The sequence below is a fragment of the Vombatus ursinus genome, unplaced genomic scaffold (genome assembly GCF_900497805.2).
Source record: "Vombatus ursinus unplaced genomic scaffold, bare-nosed wombat genome assembly UNPS02014935.1, whole genome shotgun sequence".
Taxonomy (NCBI): domain Eukaryota; kingdom Metazoa; phylum Chordata; class Mammalia; order Diprotodontia; family Vombatidae; genus Vombatus; species Vombatus ursinus.
The window spans coordinates 3,354,649-3,365,590 of NW_020954713.1; the positions used below are offsets into that span (position 1 = coordinate 3,354,649).

Below are 10,942 nucleotides of genomic sequence, written 5' to 3' on the forward strand. Positions count from 1 at the left end.
CCAGACTGCCAAGGGGATCCAGGACACACACAAAAGGTCAAGAACTCTTGCTTGGAATTGACGATCCTATAGTCCCTGAATGATGCCTCTATGGTGAATTATTTGCCACCAAAGATGTTCAGATGTTACCTCAAAAGCCAGATGATTGGTGCTCAGGACTGTTAGAAGAGTCCAAAGCTTTGGGGATATGTGTATGTGGGTGGTGCCATGAGTTTCCAGGACAAGATAATGGATTTGGGTTGGCCTGCATCATTTCACTCGTGTCATCAACACCATGACCAAACTGCTCAAGACATGCACCCTGTGCCTCAACCCCTCCTTCCCCCACAAGCTCTACTTCATCCTATCCAATATGGCGGCCAATATTGGGGTCACAGCGTGTGGTGCGAGCTGGAGCAGGGCAACTTCTTTGATGAATTTCAAATGGAATGGGTCACAGTGGATCATGATGAAATTCATGTAGACTGGCTGGAAAACTTAACTAGTTTCTCAAAATCAGCCCAGAACGCCAAAACAGCGAAGATCAAACTGACCAACAGATACTTCCGCTGCTTTATCATGGCTGTGGAGCACCATCTTTGTCAAGCTATAGTCACAGTGTAACACGTGATGTTCCAGTAGGGATTAATTCCCAGAAAGTTATGGACTGATTTCTAAGAACTCACTGTACCAGACTTTGATGTTAGTATATATTTACCAATTTTGAAGGCTATCCAGGAGTGTGCTAGTAAATATTTAATAACTGGTTCTCTGGAAAAATGAGGACACACTTTAAAATTTAATCTCCATTATTTTCTATGTTACTTACCTTAAGTCTTGACAATCAAGAAAACAATAAATCAAGCTTTGGTTTGTAGTGTTTGTGGATTTCCGAGGTGTAAATTCTCATGCTGAAAATTTAACAATCAGCTCTCCAGTTAAGATCCGGCTCAAGTGCACCACTGGGTAGATCACTTCCAGAAGATTCAGACCAGATCCGGGCAGATCCTTTCCAACCCTGGCTTCCCTAGGTCCTTAAGTCAGAGGGTGGGATTTGAGAAGACTTAGCAGCCCGGGGCTGGGAGAAGAACTGGGTGTGGATGGGGAGGGTGGAGGGCAGTGACAGGGCTGACCTAAGACATCACCCTTCCTACTACAATTACATGCCCAAGACCTGGCTGGGGACTCTAGACAGATACTTTTGTGCCACGGGGCTCAAACTTGCAGGAAGAAAATCACAGCTTCCTTCTTCGCCAGACCTGCTTCCAAGACATTTCACATCGGCAGTCCTCCTTCCAGCCAGGTCAACCAGCTGCTGACTCTATGAGTACCTCAGGGGTCAAGCAGGGTGAGAACCTGGGTACTGTCTTTGCCTGAGGTCACGCAGAAGACCCTAGACGCTCTAAAATAGAACCTGTGATTAGAGCTGTCTAGACCAAACTTCCTCCTGACACATTTTGCAGTGACTTTTAAAGGTTGCCTGATCACTGAGAACCCAGGCTGCCCTGGCTTTAAGGACCATAAGTTACAGAAGGGGCCAGACTCATTTAATCTTCTATTTACCTGTGTAACTCTGAGAAAGTCCCTTCATCCATCTGGGTCTCAGTTTGTGAAGGGAAAATCCAGAGACTGGTCACAACAGACTTCTTCGATGCCCCTACTCCTCACCCCTCTGCACCTCTGTCCTTTTCAAAAAGGAAACTTGGACAAGAAACATCCAGCCATAACAAGGACAGAGAGACAGGAGCTGTATTTACACAGGCTAAGGAAAACGGTGAATTGGAGCAATGATGGAGATCATTCAGGCCAGGGACAAAAAGACCACACTTTTGTCTTCATTAGCTGGAGATTTCAGGGAAAAAGAACCTTTGCCTTCTTTCTCTCCTTCCCTTTGTATGTATAGACAGGTTGGGGGGGGCGGGGTGAGGCTTTGGCTTGGGATGAGGAGAATTCTGAAGGAAACAATAGGTCCTGGGCCACACACAAGGGAAACCCTTAATGTGACTAATAACAGCTCCCCAAACACCAAGAAGCAAGGGGCCCTCAGGAGAGGAAGGGAGGGGTTTTTCTTCTTTGTCCTCTGTGGGTAGCAGGTCTCATTAACTACTCCAGCAGCTTCAGCTATGCGTGGCCTTTGGGTCCCCTTAGGGTTTGGGGGAGGGGGTGCATCCCTCCTTTGCCTGCCACGGTCCATAGAACCCTGGAGACATCACTTTGGTTTTTATTTTAATTAATTAACTAATTACTCCACTAATACATTTTACTACACTATTCACCACCCAACAAATACCCCTCCCCCAATCGTTCCTTACCATTAAAAAAAAAAAATCCCGATATTGTGAACAAACCACCTTAGTGATTGGGAGGGGCAGTGTAAGTAAGTTTCCATTTTTTATAATTTATCATTCGATAATAGAAAGAAGGATGGATGTATTAACTTTAGTCATCTGCCCATTGTGGTTGAGGTAAGTGGCTTTTCTTTTTACATTGTAGTGGTCATTGTTTATACTGTCCTGGCTCTGTGTTCTCTCTGCCTGTTTCATGGAAGTCTTCCCACATTTCTTTGAATTCTTCCTATTTGAAATTCCTTAGAGCAGAATAATATTCCACTTCATTCCAATATCACAATTTGTTCAGCTGTTCTCCAATTAATGGGACAAAACTTGTTTCCAGCTCCTTTCTATTACAAATAGTGCCACTGTGAATATTTTTGTACATGTGGGACATTGCTTTCTGTCCTTATGATATAAACTCAGTAGTGAGATTGTTAGATCAAAGGATATGAACAATTTAGTAACTCATTTTCACATGTCTATTTTTTTTCTTCCCAGAATGGTTGAGCCAAGTCATAGCTTTGCCAGTAGCAAATTAGTATGCTCATTTTTTCCACAACCTGTCCAGTGCTGGCTTTTTTCATCTTTGACCTTTTTTATTTTTTTAAACCAGTTTGATAGGTGAGATGCTAACCTATAGACAATGGGTACAATGGTGCAATTAGCAATTTAAACACTTTTATTTGATAATGGTATAATTGTACCCTTAGCAATTTTAACATTTTTATGATTGCCAATAATTTGCATTTTGTCTTTTGGAAACATTTCCCCCCATATCATTGGACTACTTGTATATTAGGGGTTAGCTCCTTGTCTTATCGATTTATCTCAATTTCCTATATATTTTTGCATGTCAGATGCTATTAGAGATTTTTGATACAAAACTTCACCTTATTCAATCCTTAGCTTTTCTTTTCATTCTGGCTGCATTGACTTTCATGTTATGTAATCAAAATTATCTATATAAAATCATCTCTATGCAATGCATGGTTATGAAACTTTTCCCTATTTATAACTGTAAAAGTTGTAATCTTCCATTCATCAAAACATTTTTTTTTATAGTGAGACTTTTTATATTTACTTGGTTTCTCTGTTTGGAATTTGTTGTGGTATGTGGTGTAAAATCTTGGTCTAAACCTGTCTTTTGCCAATCTGCTTTCCAGTTCAGAAATAACACTTTGAGAAAAACCTCTAAGATCTCTTCCAGCTCCAAGCCCATGATCCTAATCCTAAGATCTTTCCCCATTCCTGTCATGGGTCCAGACCACAACTCCTCCATTCTCCCAAAAGGAATTCTCAGAAGGGCCAGTTTGGGTTTGCTGAGTTCCCATCCTTTTCAAACTAGAATGAAAGTGGAATGACAAGTGCTTACTGACTTCCCTCTCTGGAGAGATAGTTCTGCCCTGGATTCTAGAGAAGCCTCTTCCTGCTGTCAAGAAACTTAAAAGGATATAATAACTGATGTTTATATTGTACTTTCAATTTTGCAAAGCAATGTATGTACATTTTGTACATCTTATTGGAACCTCACAAGAGCCCTGTGATAGAGGCATGACAGAGGTTGTCATCCCAATTTTACAGTTGAGGAAACTGAGGCACAGAATGATTCAGTGCCTTGCCCACATCCACACATGTAGTAAGTCTTACCAGTAGTATCTGAACCTAGATCTAGCAAATGTGAGCCCAGTGATGTATCCATTAAGTCACAAGGGGATCTCAGAAGTTATCTAGTCTGTTTCTGCACCAACGTGCATTATAATGTGGAAATCCTGTAGTTACAGGGGTGTGTCGGAGCCAGTACCTCCCTGCAAATTTTCAGTGTGAGCATTTACACCTTGGAAATCTGTAAATGCAATAAATTAGTGCTTGATTTTTTGTTTTATTGTTTAGATTTAAGAATGTAATGAAGAAAATGTTAATAGTGCAAATTAAACTTAAACATGTACTTGCTTTTTTCCCCCTTGGAGAGCCAGTTGTTAAACATTTGCTAGCAGATTTCTGAGTAGTCACGACCACGGAGCAGGTTGTTACTAGAAAAAAGACAAAGATAGCATGGCAAAGACCTGCCACTGAATCTATTTGAATCTTGGACCCATAGAATTTAGAGTTCAATGGGACTTTGGAGATCATCTGATCAATCTCCCTTTACTTACATCTGGGGAAACTGAGACCAGGAGAAAGGAAATAACTTGTTTTGTCTTCTGTTACTACAGTAGCAGAGGCAAGACTTGAACCCAGGACATGAGTCCAAATCCAGGGACTTCTGAGGACATCTAGTCCAAATGGGGCACTCCACCCCCAATAAGGAATTATCTGGCCTCTTAAAGACCCCCAAGGAGGGTGGACCCACTGCCTCTGAAGGCAGTCAACTAGTTTTTATTAAGTGATTATTACTATGTGCCACATGGGGCAGCTAGGTGACACCACAGTGCACAGACCACTGGGCTTAGAATTAGGAAGACATCTTCCTGAGTTCAAATCTGGCTTCAGGCACTTACTAGCTGTGTGACCCTGGGCAAGTCACTTAACCCTTTTTAGCTCAGTTTCTTCATCTGTAAAATAAGCTGGAGAAGGAAATGGCAAACTATTCCAGGATCTCTGCCAAGAAAACCCCCAATGGGGTCACAGAATCACACATGACTGAAAAGACTGTACAACAACAATAACAACAATGTGCCAGGCACTGGAAATCCACTAACAAGTAAAAAGACAGTCCCTGAGTTCAAGGAGCTGGGAGTGTCTCATGGAGAGGGAGGAGGCAGCCAGATTCCACTTTGGGACAGCTTCCCTGGCTTTACATTTTTTCCTTTCTCTCTTTGACTTGCACCTCTGCTTCTCAATCCCTCTTCCACATGACAACGGTTTAATGCTTAAATGACCCCTATTTTCTCCTCCTGTCAGAGCTAAACGTTCCAGTTCCTTCAACAGATTCTCCTATGGCATATACATTGTGTCCAGAAGAGAATAAATCCAAGATAGTTTCTATTTATTCTGTATAGACTTATGTATGGGTACCTTGTCTCCTTGGATAGAATGGAAGGTCCTTGAGGGGTGGAGTGATTGCATTCTTTGCATCCTTTGCATCCTTTGCATGTGTTCCCAGGACTCATCACAGGTGCCTGGCATATCTTAGGTGAGGGATGGAGCCTAGATCTAGGATTTTGTTCCTGGAGGGGGTCTCCAGGGAAGAATTTCCTTTACCAACTGCAAGTGGGCACCTACTTCACAATTTAGTTTCCATCTTTTGTGAGCTGCCTGGGGGGCATGAGAGGGTCAGTGATTTCTCAGGATGAGTCAAAGACAGGACTTGACCTAGATTCTCCTGACTCTGATCCCTGCTCAGTATCCAGGATGCCCCAGTTCCCCTTTAGGTGTTAATAAGTGAAGGTTGTATGATAACATCTCTCTTAATCCAAACTTTAATAAGACTTTTTGGCTGCCCCATCACACTTCTGACTCACGTTGAGCCTGTGGTCACTTAACCTAACCTCTCACACCTACTTCATGTCGAGTGCTGTCTAGAAGGGTTTTGGATGTGCTAGGGCAGTGGGGGCCCCTGGCTCACTTGAGGTCATCCGGCCTCTCAGATCTATATAAATTGTCATGTGCTCTATGATAATTGTAGGAGCTCTATTAGACCAAAATGCTTTTTAAAATAAAATTATTTATTTTTAACATTCTTTAAAAATTTTTTTGAGTTCCAAATTCTCTCCCTCCCTCCAGCCCCTTCCCTACCCATTGAGAAGGCAAGCAATATGATATCAATTAAATATGTGAAATCATGCAAAACATATTTCCACATTAGCCATGTTTCAAAAAAAGCAAGACAAATAAAGAAAATGAAAAAATTATGCTTCAGTTTGCATTCAGAGTTTGTCAGTTCTCTCTCTGGAGGTGGATAGCATTTTTCATCACGGGTCCTTTGGAATTGCCTTGGCTCATTGTATTGATCAGAGTAGCTAAGTCTTTCACAGTTGATCATTCTTACAATATTGCTGTTACTGTGTACGATGACCTCTGTCATCAAGCCATGTCTTTTCCCATTCTGCTCGTGGAAAGCTAACTTTTCTAAAAAAAAAAAAAAATTAGTGTAGAGTTTTATGTTACATCCACTTAAACTGATTTCAAGGATCTGTGATCTTGTTGGTGTGGGACCTCCAGACAGCAGTGCAGATGATAAACTCTCTCCAGCTTAGCAGGTGGTGTGGGAGCCAAGATTACTGTGGCTGAAAATTCCTTTGCTCTGCTGTCAGCCTGGGGCTGAGCCTTTCCAAACTTAGCCAAGCTGGACTCCAGGCAGCTGACATCCAGCCCATCCCCAGGGGTAAGATCTGAACAGCCTTTCCAGCTCAGAAGGACCTGCCAGAACTTATGCTCCATTGGAATCATTTTCAACAGCCCAGGACCAAGGAGGGGGAGGAACCAAAGCAGGGCTTTGGTGGAGAACTTTTACTACGGTTTTTCTTCTTAGAGTTGACCCGTTGTTGTAGCCTGCTGAGAGCTTTAAAAAAATCCTGATTCTGTCCTCCTGTACGTTGGCAATCCTGCTCGGTTTGGTATCTACTGAGAATCTGAGAGGTCTGCCATCTATACCACCATCCAAATCATTGATCAAAAGCGGTGAGCTGCACAAGGACGAGGACATATCCCTGGGGCATTCCGCTAGAGTTGACATTGACGAATTAATGACTGCTCTTTGGGTCTAGTCATTCAACTCGCTCTGAATTCCCCTAACTGTACTATCGGCTAACTCACAGCTCTTCCCCTTGTCTGTAACAATAGTGTGACGGATTTTGTAGAATGCCCTGCTGAAATCTAAGTATGAGCATACGTCTCCAGCATTTCCCTATTTGACCTAGCAAGAGCTTGGGGGTGATATTTTCTGTTTCTGGTGATAAATCATGATGATGATGATGGTGTTGTAATGTATTTTACTGAGGGGGTAATAGGGAGACACTGGAGTTCATTGAGCTGGGGAGTGATGTTGTCGGAACTGAGCTTTAAAAATATCAATTTGGGGCAGCTAGGTGGTGCAGTGGATAGAGCACTGGCCCTGGACTCAGGAGGACCTGAGTTCAAATCCAGCCTCAGACACATAACACTTACTAGCTGTGTGACCCTGGGTTAGTCACTTAATCCCATTGCCTAGCCAAAAAAAAAAAAAAATCAATTTGGCAGTCATGTGGAGAATAGATTGGAGAGGGGGAGAGACTGAGAAAAGTAAAATTAGGATGATATAATATAGCAATGTAGTATAGGGGGAAAGACCACTGAATTTGGAGTGGGGGACAGGGGAGGGTAACCTGGCTTCTAATCTAGGTTCTGGCACATGCTACCTGTGGCATCTTCAGTAGGTCACTTTGGTCAATGCAAGAACTATGTTAAGAACTGAGGACAGCAAGAAATGGAGCTTATATTCTAATGGGGGAACAGAATATATAATTGTACATTGGCCTCATTGTCCTCATCTGTCCCCCCCTTCCAGTTTTAAACTGATGATCCTATAATCATCATTTATATTTATATGGCACTTTAAGGTTTGAAACCATTATGTACCTTATCCCATTTGATTTTCACAATTGTGAGGGATGATTATTAATATTCTTCCTGACTCCAGGTCTGGCACTCTATCCACCGTGCCACCTAACTGCTCATTGAGTTCAAATCTGACTTCAGATACTTCCTAGTTGTGTGACGGTGGGCAAGTCACTTAACCTTGTTTGCCTCAGTTTCCTCATCTGTAAAATGAGCTGGAGAAGGAAATGGCAAACCACTCCAGTGTCTGCTAAGAAAACCCCAAATGGGGTCATGAAGAGTTGGACACGACTGAAAAATGACTGAACAATGACTAATATTCCCCATTTTATGGATGAGGAAAGAGGCCCAGAGTTGCTAGGTGACTTTCAAGGTCACACAGCTAGTGAGTATTTGAGGTGGGATTTGAACTTTGGTCTTCCTCATTAATTTATTCCCTTATTAATTATTAATTATTTTCATCATTAATTTAACAAGCATATTTATCAAGTGCCTATTTCATGTTAGGCATTGTGCTGGGGACTAGAGATGTTATGGCAAAAAGGAAACATTCCCTGGAAATATCATCACCATCATCACTCATCAGGGACAGAAAATACTATCTCCAAGGCCTTGCTAGGCCAAATAGGGAAATGCTGGAGACAGAACATACTTAGATTTCAGCAGGGCTTTCAACAAAATCTGTCACAAGCTGTGAGTTAGTTGTCATTAACAATAATAATAACATTTCTATAACTCTTACTGTGCACCAGGCTCTGTGCTGAGCACTTTATAATAATTACCTCATTTGATCCTCATAATAACCCTGGGGGGTAGGTGCTATTATTATCCCCATTTTACAGATGTGGAAGTTGAAGCAGAAAGAGGTCAAATGACTTACCCAGGTCACACAGCTAGTCAGTGTCTAAGGTTGAATTTGTACTCAGGTCTTCTAATTTTTGGGGGGAAGGGGGAAACCATGCACATTGATAAGTAAATGCAAAGTAATCAGCTAGTATTTATTAAGTGCATACTATATGCCAGGCACTGTGCTGAGCACTGGGGAACAATGCCCTCAGGGAGCTCAGACTAATGGAGGATACAAGCAACTAGGTACAAACAAGAGATTAAGGTGAACTGGGAAGAATTCTTGAAGAAGGTGGGAGCTCACTGAGACGTGAAGGAAGCCAGGGAAGCCAGAGATGAAGATGAGAAGAGAGAGAGAGCTTACGGCAAGGATACAAAGTATACGCAGGGGCAGCTAGGTGGAGCAGTGGATAGAGCACCCACTCTGAAGTCAGGAGGACCCTGAGTTCAAATCCAGCCTCCAACACTAGCTATGTGACCCTGGGCAAGTCATTTAACTCCATTGCCTCAAAAAAAAAAAAAAAAACAAAAAGAAAAAAAACAAAAAGAAAAAGAGTTTTCTGGGAGGAGGAGACAATATAAAAACAAAAGATCAATAAAACGTATTTTTAAAAAACAGTATATGCAAAGCATTGGGGAGAGGGGCATCAGCAACTTGGGGAATCAGCATTGGTCTCAAGAAGGACTGACCCCAAGGGGCAGTTGGGTGGTGCATTGGATAGACCTCTGGCCTTGGAGTCAGGAGGACCTGAGTTGTTCAAATCCAGCCTCAGACACATAACACATGCTGGCTGTGTGACCCTGGGCAAGTCACTTAACTTCTATTGCCTAGCCAAAAAAAAAAGAAAAGAAAAGAAAGAAAAAAGGAAGGACTGAGCCCTTCAGGAAGCTAGAGAAGAGGAGAGACTGCATTTCATGCATGGAGGACAGTCAGGACAAGGGGATGGAAAGTCATATACACAGAGTAGCAAATATCTTATCTGGACCATGGGGTATAGGATGGGGGTAATGAGCAATCCAAGCTAGATTGTAAAGGGCTTCAAAAGTCAAAGAACTTTGTGTTTTACCCTGGGGCAATAGGGAGCCACCGTTGCTTATTGAGTTAGGGAGTGACGTGGTTAGCACTGTACTTCAGAAATATTAATTTGGCAGCTGTGGAGAGGATGGGCCGAAGAGGGGAGAGAGGGAGAGAAGCCCAATTAGGAGGTTATCACCATGGTCCAGGCAACAGGTACTGTGTATCTGAAGTAGGTGGTATATATAGGGAAGGGGGCAGGTGCAAGAGAGATTGCCATAGAATCAGTAGGACTTGGTATTGGTTGTGAGGCTTGGGTAGAATCAGTAGGACTTGGTATTGGTTGTGAGGCTTGGGGGAGAGGAGAGAATTGAGGATAGTTAAGAATCTGAGTACCTGGAAGGATGTGGGGAAATGACAGGAAAGTGGAGAGGAGAGGGTTTGGGAAGAGGGGGAGGGAAGAAAGTGAGCTCTGTTTAGAGGCAGCTAGTAGCAGTGGATAGCACCTTGGGCCTGTAGTCAGGAAGGTCTGAGTTCAAATCCAGCCTTAGACACTTCTAGCTGTGTGACCTTGGGCAAGTCACTTAATCTCTATTCACCTCAGTTTCCTCATCTGTAAAATGAGCTGGAGAAGGAAATGGCAAACCACTTCAGTATCTTTGCCAAGAAAATTCCAAACGGGGGCACGAAGAGTCAGACATGACTGAAAAATGACTCACCAACAATCCCAAGGTTGTTGTGTAGATCAGATGAGATATTTGAAAAAAATACTTAGGGCAGTGCCTGGCACTGGGACTGCATATATACATATATGTATATATATACAGACATGTGAACATATATGTGTACATTTACCTACATAGGTGCACATACATATATAAGTAAAGATGTGTATATATACATATATGATGTATATCTCCCTCTTCTTAATCCATCTTCGCCACAACAGACAAATTGATATATATTTTCAACATTTAATTTTATTTATTTTTTTGTGACATTTTAAGTTCCAAACTGTCTCCTTCCCTCCCACTCCTCCCTAAACTAGAGAAGGCCACCATCTCTCTTTCTCTCTCTCCTCTCTCTCTCTTTTCTCTGTCTCTTCTCTTCTCTTCTCTTCTCTTCTCTTCTCTTCTCTTCTCTTCTTTTCTCTTCTCTTCTCTTCCTCTCCTCTCTCTCTCTTTCTCTCTCTTCTCTTCTCTTCTCTTCTCTTCTCTTCTCTTCTCTTCTCTTC

At 42.4% G+C, this 10,942-nt stretch overlaps 1 pseudogene; it reads left to right on the top strand.

Annotated features, from left to right (window-relative positions):
• Window positions 1-207: 207 nt before the first annotated feature.
• Window positions 208-10,942, top strand: part of LOC114029597 — an 11,363-nt pseudogene continuing 628 nt past the window's right edge.